Raw genomic sequence first — 19,678 nt, forward strand, 5'->3', positions numbered from 1 at the left:
AATAAAATAACTACAGTCATAATGACAGCAAAGCTTAGTACGTACCATGCTGGATTTTAGGCACTTGATGTACATTAACTCATTTGACCCTCTCACCTTATTAGGTATGTATTGTTATTATATAACCCTGATTTACCAATGTGGTAGTAAAAGCTGTATTAGAATTTCCTGGAGGGGGCGGTGCCTGGGTGGCTTAGTTAGTTAACTGACCAAAGAATAACAGCTCAGACCAAAGAATAACATCTCACAGGTTTCATGTGGACTCATACTGACTGCTCAGAGCCTACTTGGGATTCTTCCTCTCTCTGCCCCTCCCCTGCTCGCACTGTCTCTGTCTCTCTTAAAATAAATAAACTTAAAAAACAAAAAAGAATTTCCTGGAGGGGTTGTATTTTCCATTCAGTAGGCCTGGGATGAGGCCTGAAAATTTGCATTTCTAGTTTCCAAATGATGATGCTAGTTGTGGGATTGTAGTTTGAGTGCCATAGTGACTTCTGTAGGCCTTTCAAGCCAGGATTTTGCTTGTGAAAATTTGGACTCCCTTCCACTTGTTTGCTTTCTCTAGAATAGTGGATATAGAACAGTGGAATAAGTTGAAGTTTGCATTAGTTAATTTTGATAAATGCTGAAAAAATTGTGGAAATTGGCTTCTATTGGCTATTATTGGCTAATACTATTACCGAATAGGATCTAATTAACCTGGCTAATCCAGAATTGACTGTGTTATAAAGAAAATGGCTATAGGCTATTTAAAAACTTACTGTGGCATTTGTATTTGTTGAATTTTCTTTATTTCACTTAATGAAATACTGATCCCTTAGTTTTGACTGAATTAGATGTCTGTAGTGATCTGTTTGGGCTTTCAGTTCTTAAATGATTTCTGCATACATTCCAGCAATTTGGTTCTGTTAAGTCTGTGTAATTAGTAAAGCAAGTAGAATATTTGTTATGTCATAGAGATATTTTTGCTTTTACACAATTTGGTCAGTTGGCCCAACTCCCTTGCTTCCCGCGTTAGAAATACTATAAACATCAGAGAGAAAAGGATGACCTTAATATTTGCTTCCCAGACTAAATCACAGCTTTGAAGCAGTTATTTCCTTCCGAATAAAAAGTTTAATTTCACACCCTGATTAGTGCTAGTACGTGCAGGTGGATATTTATTTTATGCAGCTAAACTGATCTGCTTTTGCAAATTACTTGCCAGTCAGCAGAGCCATAATTTCTTATGAGTAGTTGGTGGTAAATTATAGTTCTCATTAGTAAGTTTTGTGTGTGTTTTTTTAACTATGTATTTATGAAGTAGGAGTGGGAATCAGTCACCATATTTTGGCCAGAGTAGGATTTGACTAATAGCTTTTTTCAAAGGCTTAGGGATTGGTGAATTTGGACTAACAATCCCAATTAATTATGTAAAGCAGTTAGGACAGAGTGAGATCTTGTTTTCAATTAATGTGAAAATCTACTGAGGACCTAGAAGGAGTGATGCCTGGTGGAAAAGACCAAAGAATAGATTATCTTTCTTACTGAGGAATGGAATATATTGTAGTTAAAACTTGAATATTTAGAGAGGCTTAAAAGGAGATGAACTGAAGGTTTTGAAATTGGAGGAAGTTATTGAAATGAATTTTTAATTGTTTAATTGAAGCCATGAAGTTTTTTTTTTTAAATTTTTTTAAATGTTTATTTATTTCTGAGAAACAGAGAGACAGAGCACGAGCAGGGGAGGGACAGAGAGAGAGGCAGACACAGAATCCTAAGCAGGCTCCAGGTTCTGAGCTAGCAGCACAGAGCCAGATGCAGGGCTCAGACTCAACGAGCTATGAGATCATGACCTGAGCTGAAGTTGGACACACAACCCACTGAGCCACCAAGGCACCCCTAACTTTTTTTAATGTTTATTTATATTTGAGAGAGAGACAGACAGAGTGTGAATGGGGGAGGGGCAGAGAGAGATGGGGACAGAATCTGAAGCAGGCTCCAGGCTCTAAGCTGTCAGTACAGAACCTGACATGGGGCTTGAACTCTATGAACCGTGAGATCATGACCTGAGCTGAAGTCGGACACTTAACCAACTGAGCCACCCACGCACCCCAATGTTTGTTTTTAATATTTTTTGAGAGAGAGACACACAGACGGACAGAATGTAAGCGGGGGAGGGGCAGAGAGAGAGGGAGACACAGAATCCGAAGCAGGCTCCAGGCTCTGACTCGAGGCTTGAACTCACAAACCATGAGATTATGATCTGAGCCAAAGTCAAACACTTAACCAACTAACTGAGCCACCCAGGCACCCCGAAGCCATGAAGCTCTAAATTTTAAATTTTTATTTATTTTATTTGTTTGTTTTTTTGAGTAGCCTCCATGCCCAACATGAGACTTGAATCAAGAGTCCCATGCTCTATCCACTGAGCCAGCCAGGCACCCCCCATTTTTATTTTTACAAATTTTATTTGGTTTGGGGCACCTGGGTGGCTTAGTTGGTTAAGTGTCTGACTTCGGCTCAGGTCATGATGTCACAGTTAGTGGGTTCGAGCCCCACATCAGGCTCTGTGATGACAGCTCAGAGCCTGGAGCCTGTCAGATTATATGTCTCCTTCTCTCTCTGCCCCTCTCCTGCTCATGCTCTGTCTCTGTCTCTCTCTCTGTGTGTGTGTGTCTCTCTCTCAAAAATAAATAAACATTAAAAAAATTTTTTTTAAATTTTTATTTGGTTTTAATTTTTATTTATTTTAAAGTGAGACTGACTTTTATTATAGTTGGAATAAGAGAAAGAGCAATGAATCAGGAGGCAAAGTTCTATTTCCTTAATAAGTCAGTCAGTGATTTGCCTTAACTAAAATGTCACCAAATATGTATGAGGTCATAGGCTTTAAGAATCTGGAGTATCATCTAATTAAAGGCTTCATAACCTTTTTTGTTCATGGACCTAACTAAAAATCTTTTGTATTGTCATGAGCTACTCTCCCCAGATAGGTTCTGTACACAGTTTTAAAAGGCTCAGGGATCGATGACTCCTATTCCTGGATCCTAGAGTAAGACCCCTGATCGAGCCTTATTTTAATGTGGTTTCATAAAGTATTTTAGTGGAGAACCTTTTATTGTAAATTATGTCACTATAACTATTTATAACTATTCACTATAATTATTTCACTAATTATTTCACTATAACTAGTTTTGACTGTTTTTAACAAGGATATGACTATCCGATCTGAGCTTTATCATAAAATGTCATTTTGAGAAGCTAATGAAATGTTGAATATGTTATTTGGTAGTGTTAGGAAAAATGGTACAGAAATGACTTGGGTGGTGGTTATCACAAATCCTACGGGAACGTCCTGTTCTTAATTTTCTCATTCCCTCAGCCACCCAGGCAAGCAGCCATAATTTATTCCTGTCTATGATGGTGGAATTTTACTTGTCAGGGATATATGGGTAGACACACTTAAAGCCTTTGATTGCAAGCCTACTGATATTTCCATGATCTTTCTACTTTTATCAGTTTTATTAAAGAAATAGTACGACCAAGTAAATGCCCAGCAAGGTCAGTTTACCCCAGTGAGTGCACTTTACATTTAAGAGCATTTAGAATACACTTTTCTATCAAGGTCAACCTTAAACACTGTCAACATATTCAGTTATTTATACTTGCAGTACTGGGAGTGCTGGGAAACATCATTTTCTCTTTTTCTTCATTCTCTTAAGGTATCAACATTGGGAATGCTGTCCACAGCTCGTTCAAGAAGCTGTGATTCCCTGATCATTTTAGATCACTTTGGGCAAAGACCTTGTTTGGATCATAAAGTATGACTCCTTTCTTTTAAAAATGAAGAAACTGGGACCCAAAGAGGTCATTTGACTTGTCCAAAGTTAACAGTTGAATACAGCCTGGATTAGAGCCCTCATTTCCCTAATCCAAACCTAGTTGGTGCCCTTTTGACTTGTTTTGTTTGTGTTTCTTCCACTGGATGTAATTGTGATTGATAGGTGAATTGAAGGGTGTGTGTGTGTGTGTGTGTGTGTGTGTGTGTGTGTGAGTGCGAGTGTTTGACTTGTTTAAGAAAACCTTTTCTACTCTCATGAGCATAATCTCATGTTTTCTACTAGAAGCTTTATAGTTTTGCCATTTATATTTAGAACTTCAGTCTCTCTAGAATTGATTTTGTATGTGATGTGAGGAAGGGATTCCGTTTCATTTTTCCCTCATATGGATTTCCAATGCCTCCCAGCATCATCTAGTGGAATAATATGTATTCTGCACTGATCTGCAGTGCTCCCTCCATCATAATTCATGTCCTTACATGCCTTGTCCTCATGTCCTTCATGCATTGATTTGTTTTTGGACTCATTATTCTGTTATATTGTTCTATTTTTCTATTCATCCCTGTGTCAGTATCGTGTAGCCTTATTCATGTAGCTTTATAATAAGCCTTGATATATGGTAGTTAGTTAAGTTCTCATACCTTGTTGTGTTTCTTCAAGAGAGTCTTGTCTAATCATGGCTTTTTATACCTTCATAAATATTTTACAGATAACTTGTCAAGGTTCAGTAACAACAGCAACTCAAAGGCAAACAGTAATAAACCTGTTGGGATTCAAGTTAATTATTAATAGAAGCCAAAATATGGAGTTATTTTAAAAATATGTATTTTTGGATATGTAAAACATGCAACACAGTACAGAATTTAAAAAGTAGAAAAGGATATATAGCATTGGGGCACTTGGGTGGCTCAGTTGATTTGAGTTTGTGACTCTTGATTTTGGCTCAGGTCATGATCCCAGGGTCATGGTATGGAGCCCCATAGCAGGCTCCATGCCGAGCATGGAGCCTGCTTAAGATTCTTTCCCTCCCTCTGCACCTCTAACCCATTCGTACATGCTCACTCACCCTTTCTCTCTCTCAAAGAAAAAAGAAAAGGATATATAACAAAAAAATCTTTCTTACCCATCTGCTTATCATTCAGTTTCCTGCTCCAGAAGCAACTATTTGTCTCCTTTCTTATTATTTTGCTAGATTCTATAAGTAGTTTTTTTAGGACCCACCTAGAATACACCTACAATGGGTTAAATACTAAATTTTGAGAACCTTTGGCTAAAGAAGATGGCTTTTTTTTAATGTTAATAGCAATGGGGTTTAATGAAAGAACACTTCGTTGAGCTAGATGATTTAATAAGCATTTGGTCCTTAGATAAATTTTCTATATGCTGGAGTTTTTTAGCCCTTACTCCTGGGTCCTCTTCTTCCTGTCTACAGTTTCTTCCTAGGTGATTTCATTTATTTCTGTGGCTTTCCACAGTTTCAAGTTACCTGTGGTCATTTCCTCCTTCTGACATATTGTCATAAAGTCAGTGGTAGCTCAGCACTACCTCAAAATGCCTCTGTTATTCACTCACTTTATCTCATCACATAGTGATTTTGTATCTTACATCATCACAAGAAGGTGAGTCCAGAGCAAGAAGATTTTGAGAGAGAACATTCACATGACTTTTATGACTTTTATTATAGTATATTATTATAACTTCTATTTTTATTATTATTGTTGTTAACCTCTCACTGTACCTAATTTATAAATTCAACTTTATCACAGGTATGCATGCATAAGAGAAAGTGTATATAGGGTTTCAGGCATCCACTGAAGGTCTTGGATTGTTTTCCCCCTGGCTAAGGGGGAACCATCTGTGTGCTGATGACTCCTAATGTGCCATTGATCTCCAGCTCATCTTTCTTCTCTGACACCTAGAATTACATATTTAACTTCCTATCCACTTGAATGTTGCATAGTGATTTCAAACTTAATACAGTATATCAGAAATCTTGTGGTTTTTGTTTGTTTGTTTGTTTGTTTTTTGTTTTTGCTAGCCCATTTACTCACGATTTACCCAGTTACTGAAACCCCAAACCTGGGATCATCCTGGACGCCTCACTTTTCCTTACTCTAATATCCAATTCCTCATCAGATTTTATCTGTTTTACTTCCAAAATATCTCAAAATCTTTCGCTTCTTTCTGCTTCTGCTACCATCAACTTACTATAGGTTATTATTGCTTTTAATTTGTAATAGTTTTCTAACTATTATACTCATTAAATCTAATTTCCATACAGAAGTCATAGGGATCTTTCAAAAATCTAAATATAAAACTTTCATTTTCTTTCCTTTGCACTTAGGCCATGCATGATTAGACTTTAACTTTTGTTCTGCCAGGCAGATTGGGTCCTTTCCTACCTACCTCTTTCCCTATCTAAAGTCAATATTCCCACTCTTCACTTACATTATAGTTACACTGGCCTTTTGCCAAACTCTTGCAAGACAACTGTAAGGCCTTTTCATTTGCTGTTTTCTTTGACCCTGGTTTTTTGCTTAAATCCTTACTGGATCTTTTGTATCTCAGTTCAGATGTCACTTTCTTAGAGACTACCCTATCTAAAGCCAGTGCTCCTTCATTGTTATTTCTACTAGAAAATAAACTCCATGAGGTAAAGTTTTATCTGTTTTGTCCTCCAGTATATCTCAGTGGATGGCACATGATAGGCAGCAAATAAATATTTATGAAATCACTTACCTTCCATATTTCTCATCTTGTAAAATGAGGGTAATGATAAATGGCCTATCCCACCTCATGAAGTCATTCTAGGGAGTAAGTAATCTTAACAATATTGTAGTATCAGTTTTGATGTTCCATATGATAACTTTTGATAAATGAGTTTTTTTCCTTGCTTTTTTTAAAAGAACAAATTTGAGAAAGTAAAAATTTAAAAATCTTGTCACCCTACACAACCACTTTTTAAACTTTACTTATTTTTTAAAACACTTTTAATGATTAATATACTGTCTAGCACTCTTCTGTTTTTTCTGTCCCACGCAGCTTCCAAACATTTTTCAAGTGATCATATCAGGTAGAACACATTAATTTCATGCTTTTGAAGTTATGTGGGTAATTCAAATGTGTATTTTGATGCTTGTGTGAAAAGAGGTAAATATAAATGGTTCTACATCATATTTGGAAATTTTACTCTTGATTATTTAAGTTTTTATAAGAATTTTGCCTAAAGAACTTTTACTGAAACTAGTCTGTATATAAGCAGGATTTCTTGATATGGCATACAGTCTGATTTATATTTTAAAACAACTTGTAGAGGTTACTATTTATCCTAGATGGTAACTATAGCTCCTGCCATGATTAAAATATTACAACACTAAAAAAAATATACATGACAACACTTGAGGAGTTAGGTTAGGTTTGGAAAATCGTGTAATTTGAATTCCTTGGAACGTATTTTTGATACTACCCTTGATCTTAGCCAAAAGGCCGAGAAGCGATGGAACGTATTTTTGGATTAGAAGTATTCAACTAGGAGAACTACTTTTTTTGAAATTTATTATTTTGGAATGTATAAAGAAACTACCCTTTGAAACTAGAGACCGTCTAATCATTTGGAACATCTAGTGTTTGGAACTAGAGGCCTAATTTACTAGCAAATGGAGTTTGTAATAACTAAAAAAATAGTACTGTCCATGTTAATTGTCTCTGCATCAATTGTTAGAACAAATGCCAAATGGAAAATTAGTTTTGTTTCTTAGCATGATTTTAGCTTTCTTAGTTGAGGCATCACAAAGTCCTCCTTCTTGTTCACCAGGTGTAAGTTGGAGGTGTAAAGTTCAGAGACTGTTTATAAAAAAGGTAAGGTTGGCATGTGCCTTAATTTGCTAAATTCTTTTAAAAACAAATCCAAGTGATCTTAATTGTTCCTGCCACCAGAAGAAATGATAATTATGTGAGAAATTATAATTATGTGATGAGATGAGGTGTTAGCTAACACTACAATGGCAATCATATTGTAATATAAAAATGTCTCAAATCAATATTTTATAGACCTTAAACTTACACAATGTTATATTTCAATTATATCTCGATTAAAAATAAGTAAATCCAAGTAACTTTCTCTCTAGAACAGTGGTCTCCTAGCCAAAAAGTAATTTTGAGTACCCATCCTAAATATTTTTATTTGTTGACTTACAAATTGTAAATTGTATGCATGCACTACTATCATTAGCTACAATATCAAGGCATAGTATATGTACTTACAGCAGGACATACACATTGTATATACTTTATGAATATAAATTATGAATAGTGGGGGCGCCTGGGTGGCTCAGTCAGTTAAGCGTCTGACTTTGGCTCATGTTATGATCTTGCAGTTTATGAGTTCGAGCCCTATATCGGGCTTGCTGCTGTCAGCATGGAACCCACTTCGGATCCTCTGTCCCCCTTTCTCTCTGCCCCTCCCCTGCTTGTGCTCTTTCTCTCTCAAAATAAATCAGCGTTAAAAAAAATTATGAATAGTGCATATACATGTATATAAATAGTACACATAAATTCATATTTCACGTGGTTGCTTTATATTGTCTTTGGCTCACTTTTTTTTGTAGATGACTAATACAGTGTTTTTATCTTATAAAGTAACTAATGAAGGACTTCTGCAAGGAATTAGAGAAGCATCACTTGACAGTTTATTTAAAACTAGATTATGTTCTTAAATCCTGGGCATACTACGATTTTTGCAATATGCTAAAAGAGAATGAATAGGAATTGAGGGGTGCTGCTGTCACCTCATTTGTGTTGTGGAATTCTCAGTCTTCCTTTGGGTCACTTGGTTCACAAGTGACATTTGACCATCTAACACATCAGATCAAGTGAGGGAACCAGTGTCAATCTATATTATAAAAATCAGAAAACATTCATTTCTTTTCTACACTAAATTAATTTAAATAAAAGTCTACCTTTCTCCCCTGCATCCCAAATGATCATCTAGCCTATCCCCTGGCATGTGTACACCTCAGTTTGGAAAACAAGTGGCCTAACACAACTGGCCTACTTGTGACAGAATAGAGTTCTTTGCCTTTCTTTTCTCACACTCTCTTCAAATTTCATACCATTGAAAGGCACTAGATTGGGAAAACTAATCCTTAGAATAAGTATAGCCCATGTAATACAAACTCCTTATACTGTATAGAATGTCCTTCTAAAATTAGCTAATTTTATGCCTAGGAATTTGTACCTACATGTTTATTCCAAGGCTTTTAGTAAGTTAAGACTTTATGGAATGTGGACATTGTTTAGCTGGACCACAGGAGATATTTTCATCTCAATTCTATTTGGAAGAACTTTATAAATCACTACATTGTATCTTGGAGCGTGGGAGTACATATAGATGGCTTAAATATATATGAGATTCTTACCCTTTCCGCACTTTTTGCAGCAGACAACCGGCTTGGCTTGTGAATTTCACTTTGCTTCTAATAGGGACAATAGTTTGTTCTTTTGTTAAGAGTTTTTGTCTTTTTGTAGACTCAATTATCTAGTATCAAAGGTAAAGCTAAAAGCAGGTTCTACCCCTACTCTTCTCTCCACAAAACACATAAGAAATAATGAATTTAGTTATGAGTAAAACAAAAGCAAACCACCTCTTAAGGAGCAGAGAGGAGACATAAGGAAGGCCCTTGCCCAGAGAGAGTAAGGGTTAAAATTCTTACCACCCTTGACAGGGTATAACACATTCCTGAGAAGAGTGGTAGGGGCTTGTCCCAGTAGCCTGTAAGTCCCTGTGGAGTACATGGCTAGACATGTCAGATCAGGGCAGGAATAGCAATTCTACCAGTGAGTTCCAGCAGGTGTAACAGCAATAGCACGGATCTGAATGCATGTCAGCTCACAGCAGACTGCCCTGGAGATGAGGCCAGAGGCTTTCTTTTAAGGGGTATTTTGGATGAGTCATTGCTTTTACCAAGAATGCCAGGCCGCACAGGCACAAATAATTCACTGATCCTGTCAAAGTGTATCACAAAAATCCAGTCTTGAGACACATGATTCCAACAGCATTAGCACCTAAATTCACATTATTGCAGTATAATAAAATTACATCATGTTGCTTACAGCCTAGGACCTACTGGCTTCAGCTAATTTAGAAGTCATTGCAAGGTAGCACTTCCTTGGGGGAGTGTAGGCTTTACAAAGGAGGATTTTCTTGAGGTTCCTTACCAATACAACAAACTAAGGAAAGAAGAAAGCAGGGGTGGAGAGAGGTGGGGTTTCATATATGATTTTAGCCTAGCTTGCTGGTTTCATTTTCATGTGAGGGTCTAGCCATTTCTCCTAGGATTGGAATTTATTTTGTGCTAGTCTCTCTCCTTTTTTTCAGCACCTTCTGTGCTGTTGCTACCCCTCTCTCAACCCCCCTGTAAGCAGCGTAAACACCCTATTGCTCCAGTGGCCTTATTTTCATTATCAGTGTTCCTCAGTTTCCTATGTGGAAAGGATTCTAAAGGAAAGATCTTGGTTCAGTTATTACTTTTGCTCTTAACGTTTTCAGACCCTCTCCACTACAGCCCTTTGAAAAAAAAAAAAAAAGGCTAAAAATTGTTGCATTGTTACTTTAGATAAGTTAGTAGATTTTTTTCTTTAAAAAATGAACTTAAGGAAATGATTGTGCTATGAAAGACTAAGTTTTCTTTTGATCCTCAGGTTTGGTTAAATAAATCTAATTTTTTCAGATCATTGTAAACAATAAAATTTATTAAATTATCTCAGCTGTGATTAACATTAAAATGTGTCTTGTTATATTAATATGTGAAAATTAGTTCTATCCTGTAAAAATACTACAATATTATAAATGATCTTTTATATGCCTATAGGGAACTAAAGGGAATTTAGTAACATTTGCATATTTTCTCCTTTACATAGTAATAATTCCATGTTTTGTTTATAAGCAATAAATATGTATATATATTCATGGATATTTATGCAGTGGGAGAAGTTTTTAATGTATCTTTGTCAGCTGATTAAAGGGCTAAAAGATCTGAACTTAGTAAGATAAGATAAGCTATTAAATTAAGGTAATCTTTTGCATATACAAAGTCCTGTTATAGCAAATACTGATACAACAAAGGGTTATAGCAATTGAGAGTTTTTAAAAAACGCACTTTCACGTCCCATCTTGATGGTCCTAGTTATGGATATGGTGGTTCAGTAGCCAAAAATATTTTTAAAATTTTATATTATTGGTTTAGAATAATAAATGCTTGTCTTCAATCTATTGTATGAATGTTTTTATACTCAATATATAGTATAAAAGAATTTGAACTGTATAAACTTCTGCAGGATTCTACCACCATGGAAAATCTTGGATAAAGATAAAGATTTTCAAAAGTAGTTTACGTAGTATAAAGTCTGCTACTCCGAACTTGTATTTGTAATGAGTTATGTTGGATTACCATCGCAAAGTATGTGGTGCAGAACTGTCTTCATTCTTGATTGTTCTACTCGGGACAGGTATTAATGGACACTTTGTCCTACAGCTCATAATCATGATGGTATTGCTGTCTTTTGCTTGTGGAAGTCTATACAAAAATCAGTTCAGATTTCAGCAGATATCAGGGTTTTTAATGTTGTTTGGTTTCGTATGACGAAAGACCCATCAAAATGAGATTTTAAAAGATCTTAAAATTTTAAAAGATTTTAAAATTCTTATACATTGTATTATTTACTTTTTTCATGGGGAAATCCAGTGTCTTTAAGAGCACAATCCTAAAATAAAGTTGTCACATAATGGAGAAAGGCAGAATAATTGTGTTGTTATGGCAACTCAAATGGAGAAAATGAAAACAGCACACGTAAGCTGCATCCTGTTGTCATAGCAACCATAGTTGTGAAAATGATTAAAGCTGGTCTAGAAAGGATGTATTGCAGCATTAGTCCATTGGAAGTAACTATGTAAGAAAAGACAGAATTGGTTTTAGACAAAAGTTAAATCCCGCTGGTGCCACAAGTTGCTAGTACCGCTGCATGTAGACAGATATCTGTCCTTTCTAATTATATTTCAACTCTGTTTTATTGCCTCCGATCATAATGATGGTATGAAGGAAATATAAATGTAATAACTATATGAAAAGCGTTAAAAAATTTTTTTTGGAGCAAAATTAGAAAGAAATCAAAGTTACAAAATTTGTTACTGAAAATGGCTTTAAAAGAACAGTAGAATGTTTTCCTTTTCTCCTATTTCCCTTTCCCCTCATTACTCACCCAATACTTTATTTTCTTTCTTTTCTATAACCTCTTCCTGTATCATTTCAGTCTTGTGTTGAACTGTAACATAAACACCTAATGTCATGGCAGTTTGTAAAGCATCAAGTGCAGCATTATGATTGCAGATGAACAGATGGGTTTGATGATAAATGATAAGCATCCTGTAGGTGTGGAGAAATTTATTTTAGCTTTATCTTTCACACTTCCTCCGTAATCAAAGCTTCTTAATTGTTATTTTAAATGCCATTATTTCTTTCCTAACTTCTAGTTGCCCACCATAGCAAAATATTTTATCCAGGTGGAGTGGAGACATGTTAGGAATAAACCTGATGAAAGCCGCACTCTTTGTTCAGCATCTGGCTGCTTGCAAGGGTTTTTGTGGTAATGGAATCGGCATCTCTGTATTAGAGTATCGATCTGCTGCTTGGTGTAGGTACTGTGTCAAAGAAGTATCTCAGTAACAATGTATTGAAATGGTTTAAGAGCAGTTTATGTTACAAATGAGCTGGAGGAAGATGGAGTTCTGCTAGACTGGACACCTACACACTATAAGTATCTATAAAACTGAGGGGCTTGTCTAAAACTGTGTTGTCAGAATTCCCGTATATTTGTCTACATTTGAACACTACCCGAGCCTGAGTACACTAATGCCATTACCCTTTGGCCCTTTAGTTGAGATTTTTATATTTAATATTCTTGTGGTATGAACATAAGTCAGTTATGAGAGATAATATTGACTTGACCAGAAGAACAGTGTTTAATGTAATCTATTGAATATTTTCAGCCACAATCCAAATATTTAATGTTAATTTGCTTAAATATTAGTTTTCATAAATAAGCTCTTTAAGCATTGTGCAGGTTTGCCTGACTGACCAAAATCCGTCCCTTCATATAGGTAGGGAAGAAACCTCTTTTTATTTTTATTTAGTTTTTAAATGTTTAATATTTTTTAGAGAGAGTGCAAGCGGGAGGGGGGCAGAGAGAGAGAGGGACAGAGGGTCCAAAGCAGGCTCCATGCTGACAGCAGCCAGCCTGATGTGGGGCTCGAACTCCCGAACCATGAGATCATGACCTGAGCCGAAGTCCAATGCTCAACTGATTGAGCCACCCAGGCGCCCCAAGAAACCTTGTTTTAAAAAGTAGAAAAAGATAGCAACTTTTTTAGAGGAAAGAAGAGAGAGCTAACGAGGGTTTTTTGTTTGTTTTGAAAGATTTGTAAAATACTCATCTTTTTCTGTTGTTCTTTATGCTAATAGGTCATGTATGACTTATGTGACTAGATCAGACAACTTAAGCTATTAAATGGTTCAGATACACAGCAGACACTTCAAAGACTCTGTCAACAAGTTAGCTAAAATTCTGTAAAGGAGTTGGAAAATGAAAAGTTGACCATAAGTGCCCATATCCCTTATGCCTAGATACTGTAGCACCACTGGGAGGTAACTGAATTTGAGTCTCCCTTTCTCCTAACTTATCTTGGAACAGACATTTTTAAAGGTAACTTTGTAAATATATAAAAATATTTCCCATTAAAATCTGATGCACTGATTTTTAGATTGGTGTCTAAAAGTGGGCAATATATGGGGCACCTGGGTGGCTCAGTCAGTTAAGCATCTGACTTCGGCTCAGGTCATAATCTCACGGTTCATGAGTTTGAGCCCCATGTCGGGCTCTGTGCTGACAGCTCAGAGCCTGGAGCCTGTCTTGGATTCTGTGTCTCCTTCTCTCTCTGCTCCTCCCCCACTTGTGCTCTGTCTCTCAAAAATAAATAAATGTAAAAAAAAAATTTTTTTTTAAGTGGGCAGTATCATCAGATTGTGCATTTGAGATTTACTAGTTTGCATCTTGGCTTGTGATAAATTGGATTGTAAGATCAAGTACTTTATTTTCCTGGAAGAAAAAAAATATTAGATATATTCATCACTCCCATTTCACAATTTCTTGTCACATTTCACTTGCTTCAGAAATATTCATTTCGGATCCTTGTGAATATGTAACTCTTAATACTGATGTCCTGAGAGAAAGCAGAATTTCTGATCTAACCTAAATAATAACCACACCATCACAGAAAATGTCCTCACAACATATCAAGTAATCAAATAGCCAATAAACCTATTCTCCTGCTAAATTCCATAAACTGGATGGGGAGGGTAGATGATGTTCATTTTTGTTACTTACCTGAGAACATGACACTTGATCTTTGAAATGGTTATTTATTTTCATATATTGTAGCTGCCAATCAGCCAGCCATTTGCAAATAGTGAAGTAAACACACTGCTGAAAACAAGTTTCTTCTCTGCTGGTCTGTGGTGCCTAGGAAGTCAGATGTAATACGGTTCCATTTATTTATGTAGGCATTTACTCTCTTTCTAATGAGGAAGTAATTTTCTTTTCTCTTCTCCTACACAGAAGTTAAATTAAGGAGTACCCAAGAGGGCTGGGATACTTGGTTTGCAGTCTTTGAAATACTGTTTGATATCCGGGGACCCTTTTCACGAGCAGAGTTTCCTTCTCAGTTAAGAAGAAAGCTCCGGATAGTTCTCCTTTTTTTTTTTTTTTTTTTTTTAACGTTTTTTTTTGAGAGACAGAGAGAGACAGAGTGTGAGTGGCAGAGGGGCAGAGAGAGAGAGAGAGGGAGACACAGAATCCCAAGGAGGCTTCAGGCTCCATGCTCACAGCTCAGAGCTGTCAGCACAGAGCCTGACGTGGGGCTCGAACTCACGAACCGGGAGATCATGACCTGAGCCGAAGTTGGATGCTCATCCGACTGAGCTACCTAGGCACCCCCGATAGTTCTCCTTTTGAACTCATTGTTAGAGCAAATGCATTTATAGAGAGGGGGATTATATAGAAGTGTGAGGGTTTGTCTCCTCTACCCTGTCCTGACCTCTCAACCAAAGGATTTTACTCTGTGGCTTCTTTTGCTCTTTTTGCCAGTAAAGTGAGGGACAAGAGCTCTGATTGCTCATATGATAGCCAGCCTCCTATGTGGATTATTAACATGACACCAACCTCTGTTGAGTAATAGTAACTCCTATGAACAACCATGTAAATCCATACTGAAAAGGAAGTGTTATAAATGTTCTTCAAGATGGAAGACTGCTTCAACTTCTCTTTACTTCTCTAGTTACAACCAAACTTTTTTGTGTCTCCCCCGCCTTTCTTTTCCCTTACCCTACCTTTCCTCTCGTTCTTTCCTCCTCTTTCTCAGAGCACATAAAGCCTAATCTAATCCTTCCAGTGAGCACTGCAGTCATTTGAAATTTGTATATAGGCCAACCCCACATCATCAAAAATTGTTGTTTAACCCCAAGATTCCTAGGCCTCAGCTGGTGGCCTACTTATTTAAAATAATATTTAATACAATAAATTCTAGGGCAAGAAAATAATTTGGACAGTTTCTTAAGAGTTTATTATAGTGGGATTTGACTTGAATTTTTAATTCAATGGAAATCTAGTATAACCAAATAATTTCTTTGTGGCATGATTTAAAAGGTCTTTAAGTACAGGTATAGGAGATTGAGTTTGTAAAAACTAATCTGAGCTAATTGCAGTTTTACTCATACTGAGTAAATGAGCACTTCAAAAATATAGGAATTCTCTTTACTTAGCATAAGGTGATTTTTAATAATGTAGCAAAGAAAATGTAAGTGAACATCCTTACTTTTTGTTCTGTTATGAGGAGAATAAAGATACCACCTGGCTGTATGCATAAATTTGTTTACTAAGTTGGTTGATTTCCTGTGGTTGGGTATTAAAAATGACTTTTTCGGTACAGAAAACATGTGGCATCTAGGTATTATGATACCCTGCTGCCTACTGATGTTGAATATTTTATGTGATTTTTAAAAAAAAACAAAATTGTTCTTATTTTCAAATTCAACAACCTCACATAAAATCAGCTATAGACCAAATATTTAGAATTTGTTATATTGATACAAATGAAAGAAAAATGAAACACAAATATTTGGTAATTAAGGAAACCAGAATGTCAGTGTTGGAAAAATTAGGTTATAGGCTTGCACTCTGGAGTTCTTCTCTCAAGCCAGTGACTTTTAAGATCTTTTGTTTTATTTACTGAAACAGATTAGTGACAATGTTTTTATAGAAAGTTATGAAAAGAAGTCTATGTATTAATTTGCTTTGGGTCATTCTAGTCTCTCTGGTAAATTCATAATTAGAAAGGCCTTTTAAAGACTATGTTCTAGTCTCACAGGTACACAGCTACTCCATATCTGGTAAATCTAAATTCATATGTGAGGAGGTTATGTTTTTTTAAAGCATATTATTTACACAATTCACTGGAATGGCTCCTTTGGAAGTAGGGTGACTCTCTTATGTAATTATGTACTTAGTAACCCTGCACTACACAGCAGTAGAAATTCGAGTAAGAATAATTTATTGCTTATGCATAGTTATTAGAATTTTAAAGCATTTGTTTGTTCAAAATTCTAGTTTATCAGTGTTATATTTGACTAATTGCATACTTAATAGATAATAATGAATAAAATTTATTTTAGAAAGCAGCCAAAATTCTAGTTATCAGAGTGTTATATTTGATTAATTGCATATTAATAAATAATAATGAATACAATTTATTTTAGAAAGCATCCAAGTTTGAATTTTAACAGTTCTAAATAAACATCAGGGGCTGCTTTCTCTCCTCCCCCTTCATCTTACTGTTTAAAGGGATTTCGATCCCTTTAGTCTAGATTTAGTGGTGAAACTAATAATTCCTAAGAAAAATCCATATTAGAAGTATTGTAGATAGACTTAAATCACAGAATTATGGAATTTCATTGCTGCAAGGTACTGTCAGAAATGTTTTTTTTTTTTTTAATTTTTTTTTTCAACGTTTTTTATTTATTTTTGGGACAGAGAGAGACAGAGCATGAACGGGGGAGGGGCAGAGAGAGAGGGAGACACAGAATCGGAAACAGGCTCCAGGCTCCGAGCCATCAGCCCAGAGCCTGACGCGGGGCTCGAACTCACGGACCGCGAGATCGTGACCTGGCTGAAGTCGGACGCTTAACCGACTGCGCCACCCAGGCGCCCCAGAAATGTTTTAATCTACCTGACTCTACCAGTGGAGAGGCTGAGATGCATAGAAATGAAGTGAACTGCTCAAGATCTTACAATTGGTTTGAGGATAAGTCTGTACCAGAACCTGAAGTCTTCCCTCCTGGGTTAGTGTCACATCTCCCGGTTGTCATGATAATTCAACAGTTTATTTCACCAGGGATTTCTTGAACACTTCTGCTATGTGGGCCGGGCATGCAGAGATTATAAGAATAGTGTGAGTTTGTACGGTCTAACAATGATACCAAACAAGTAATATTTTACCTTTTAATTCTAATTTATTTTGTGTTTTCCAGTGTTTATAAATATTAACATGTAGTGGACTAAACTTTTAAATCTACTTATTCTAGATTATAATCTTTTTTGTTTGCTTCTACTAGATTATAATCTTAAAGGTAGGTCGGGTTTTGTTCTCATAAACTTAATCCAGTTTCATTTTGGTAAATTTAAATTAAAAATTTTTTTTTCAAGCATTGATGGCATTGTTGGGATAAGTAGCTTCCCATGGTGTCTACTCTGGGGATAATACTCATTTTAGAGTTATATTTCTGTCTTCATCAAGTGCTTTTGGTTTTAAGTAACAGATGTATCATTTCCCCTTAAGGAGGGGCAACTATTTTAGGGTACAGAGATAGCTTATAGAGCTAAGTGGAAAGATGTATAGTGAGGTACCACAAAAATGTGGAACTGGGCATCAGAACACCAGTAGGAATCTAAGTAGCCACACTTGCAATCCTGGGGTAAATCCTGGGGTGATTCATGATATATCACCTTTTTATATGTTGCTGGATTTTGTTTGCAAGTATTTTGAGTAGGATGTTTGCCTGTATATCCATTAGGAGTATTGGTCTGTAATCTCCATTCTGCTATTGAGTCCATCCACTGAGTTTTGAAATTGCAGTTATTTTCAGTTCCTAGATTTCCATTTGGTTCTGTGTTATATCTGTTATTTCTTTGCTGAGACTTTCTATCTATCCATTTCTTTCAAGAGTGTCTGCCCTTAATATTGGAACATTTTTATACTAGCTGACTTCTTTGTCTCTAAAGGTAATTCCAACATCTGTGTCAGTTTAAAATTGTCATCTGTTGATGTAAATTGAGATTTCCCCTCCCTCCCTCCCTCTCTCTCTCTCTCTCTCTCTCTCTCCCTCATGCCATGTTATTTTGGGGTTGTAACCTGGACATTTTTTAATATTACAAGACTCTGAGTTTTGTTTAAATCTTATTGAAAATATTGATATTTTTGTTTTATCAGGCTCTCACAGTCCAGTTGAGTTTGGCCTGCGAGTTCAAACAGCCTTCTGTGGGGTTGTCATTTCAAAGTTTATTACATTTTTAAAGCCTTTGCAGTGCTATTGAAATCTCTTCTGTATGTATGCTAGTCAGTGGCCAGTCTGTAGTTCAGTTCTCGAAGTCTGTCTGTGGCTTGCTGTTTTGGGTCATAGCCACACACATGAAGCTTGTGGGTGAGCACAGGAGTTCATGAACCACTTTATGGGCTTGCTTTCCTGAACTCCTTCTCCATGATCTCCCCAGTACCATCTAGTTCCCTAGGACTCCCTATTTCAGTTCTCTAGCCAGAGAGCTGGAGCTTTATTTAACCTGCTTTGCAACCTAAATATGTTACTGTATCTGGGGCTAAGTGACGGGAGGATGAAGAGGAAAAGGAAGCAGTGATGTTTCACCTTAGCCTTTTAGGATCACAGCTCCTCTGATCAAAGAGAGTTTCCTTGTTTCAGAGTTTCAGGCTCCCATGGGCCCCTGCTTCTACTGTGGCTTTCATCATGGGATTACTTGGAGGCAATAGAGAGAACTTTAAGGAAATAAAGATGGAAGTTTTCCACCATTTTCTCTTAGTGTTAGATTCCCCTTTACACTCACTGGGCCAGAATTAGAGGGCTTCTCTTGGATCTCTCTTTGCCTATACAGATATCTACTTTTGGGTTTCAGGCTGTAGTCTAGGCTGGTGGATACTAGAGGAACAACAAAAAACAAAGGTAAATCCATTGTTGGTTTAGTGTTGTGTTGAAGTCTTCTTCCCCAGTTTGCTTACTGCTGTTTACTTCTCAGGGTCCTCAAATAGCTGTGCCATGCATTCTGCCCACTTTTGGTAGCCGCATTCAATGGGAGATAGAGGAGAGAGCATGCTTATTCCATTTTAACTGGAACCAGAATCCCTTTTAGTTATCTTTTTGAAACTGTTTTATAGCTAGTTAACAACATAATCTGTGCAAGTTCAGTCATTTGAAATTTGTTGATATTTGCTCCATGCATGGCCCATCTTAAGTTCTGTTTTGTAGCAAGCGTGATTGAAAACACCTACAGTTGTTTGGTGCAATGTTCTAGAAAAGTCATTAGGTCAAGTTCATTGATTATGCTCTTCAGTTCTTTTTTGCTTATTCTATCAAATAGCTGAGGGAGGGGTGTTAAAACCTGAAACTGTAAATTTGTCTATTGTCCCTTTAGTTCTGTTTATTTTGCTTGTTATATTTTGAAATTTTGTTATTAATACATGTACT

General features: G+C 36.3%; 1 protein-coding gene and 1 pseudogene across 6 annotated transcripts in view; one reads left to right on the forward strand and one right to left on the reverse strand.

The window, feature by feature from the left end:
• BTRC (beta-transducin repeat containing E3 ubiquitin protein ligase) overlaps window positions 1-19,678 on the forward strand; it is a 184,054-nt gene that overhangs the window by 25,299 nt on the left and 139,077 nt on the right. The window lies entirely within an intron of this gene.
• Window positions 7,163-7,319, reverse strand: LOC125933594 (uncharacterized; annotated as a pseudogene).

This window comes from Panthera uncia, chromosome D2 (genome assembly GCF_023721935.1).
Source record: "Panthera uncia isolate 11264 chromosome D2, Puncia_PCG_1.0, whole genome shotgun sequence".
NCBI classification, from domain to species: Eukaryota; Metazoa; Chordata; class Mammalia; order Carnivora; family Felidae; genus Panthera; species Panthera uncia.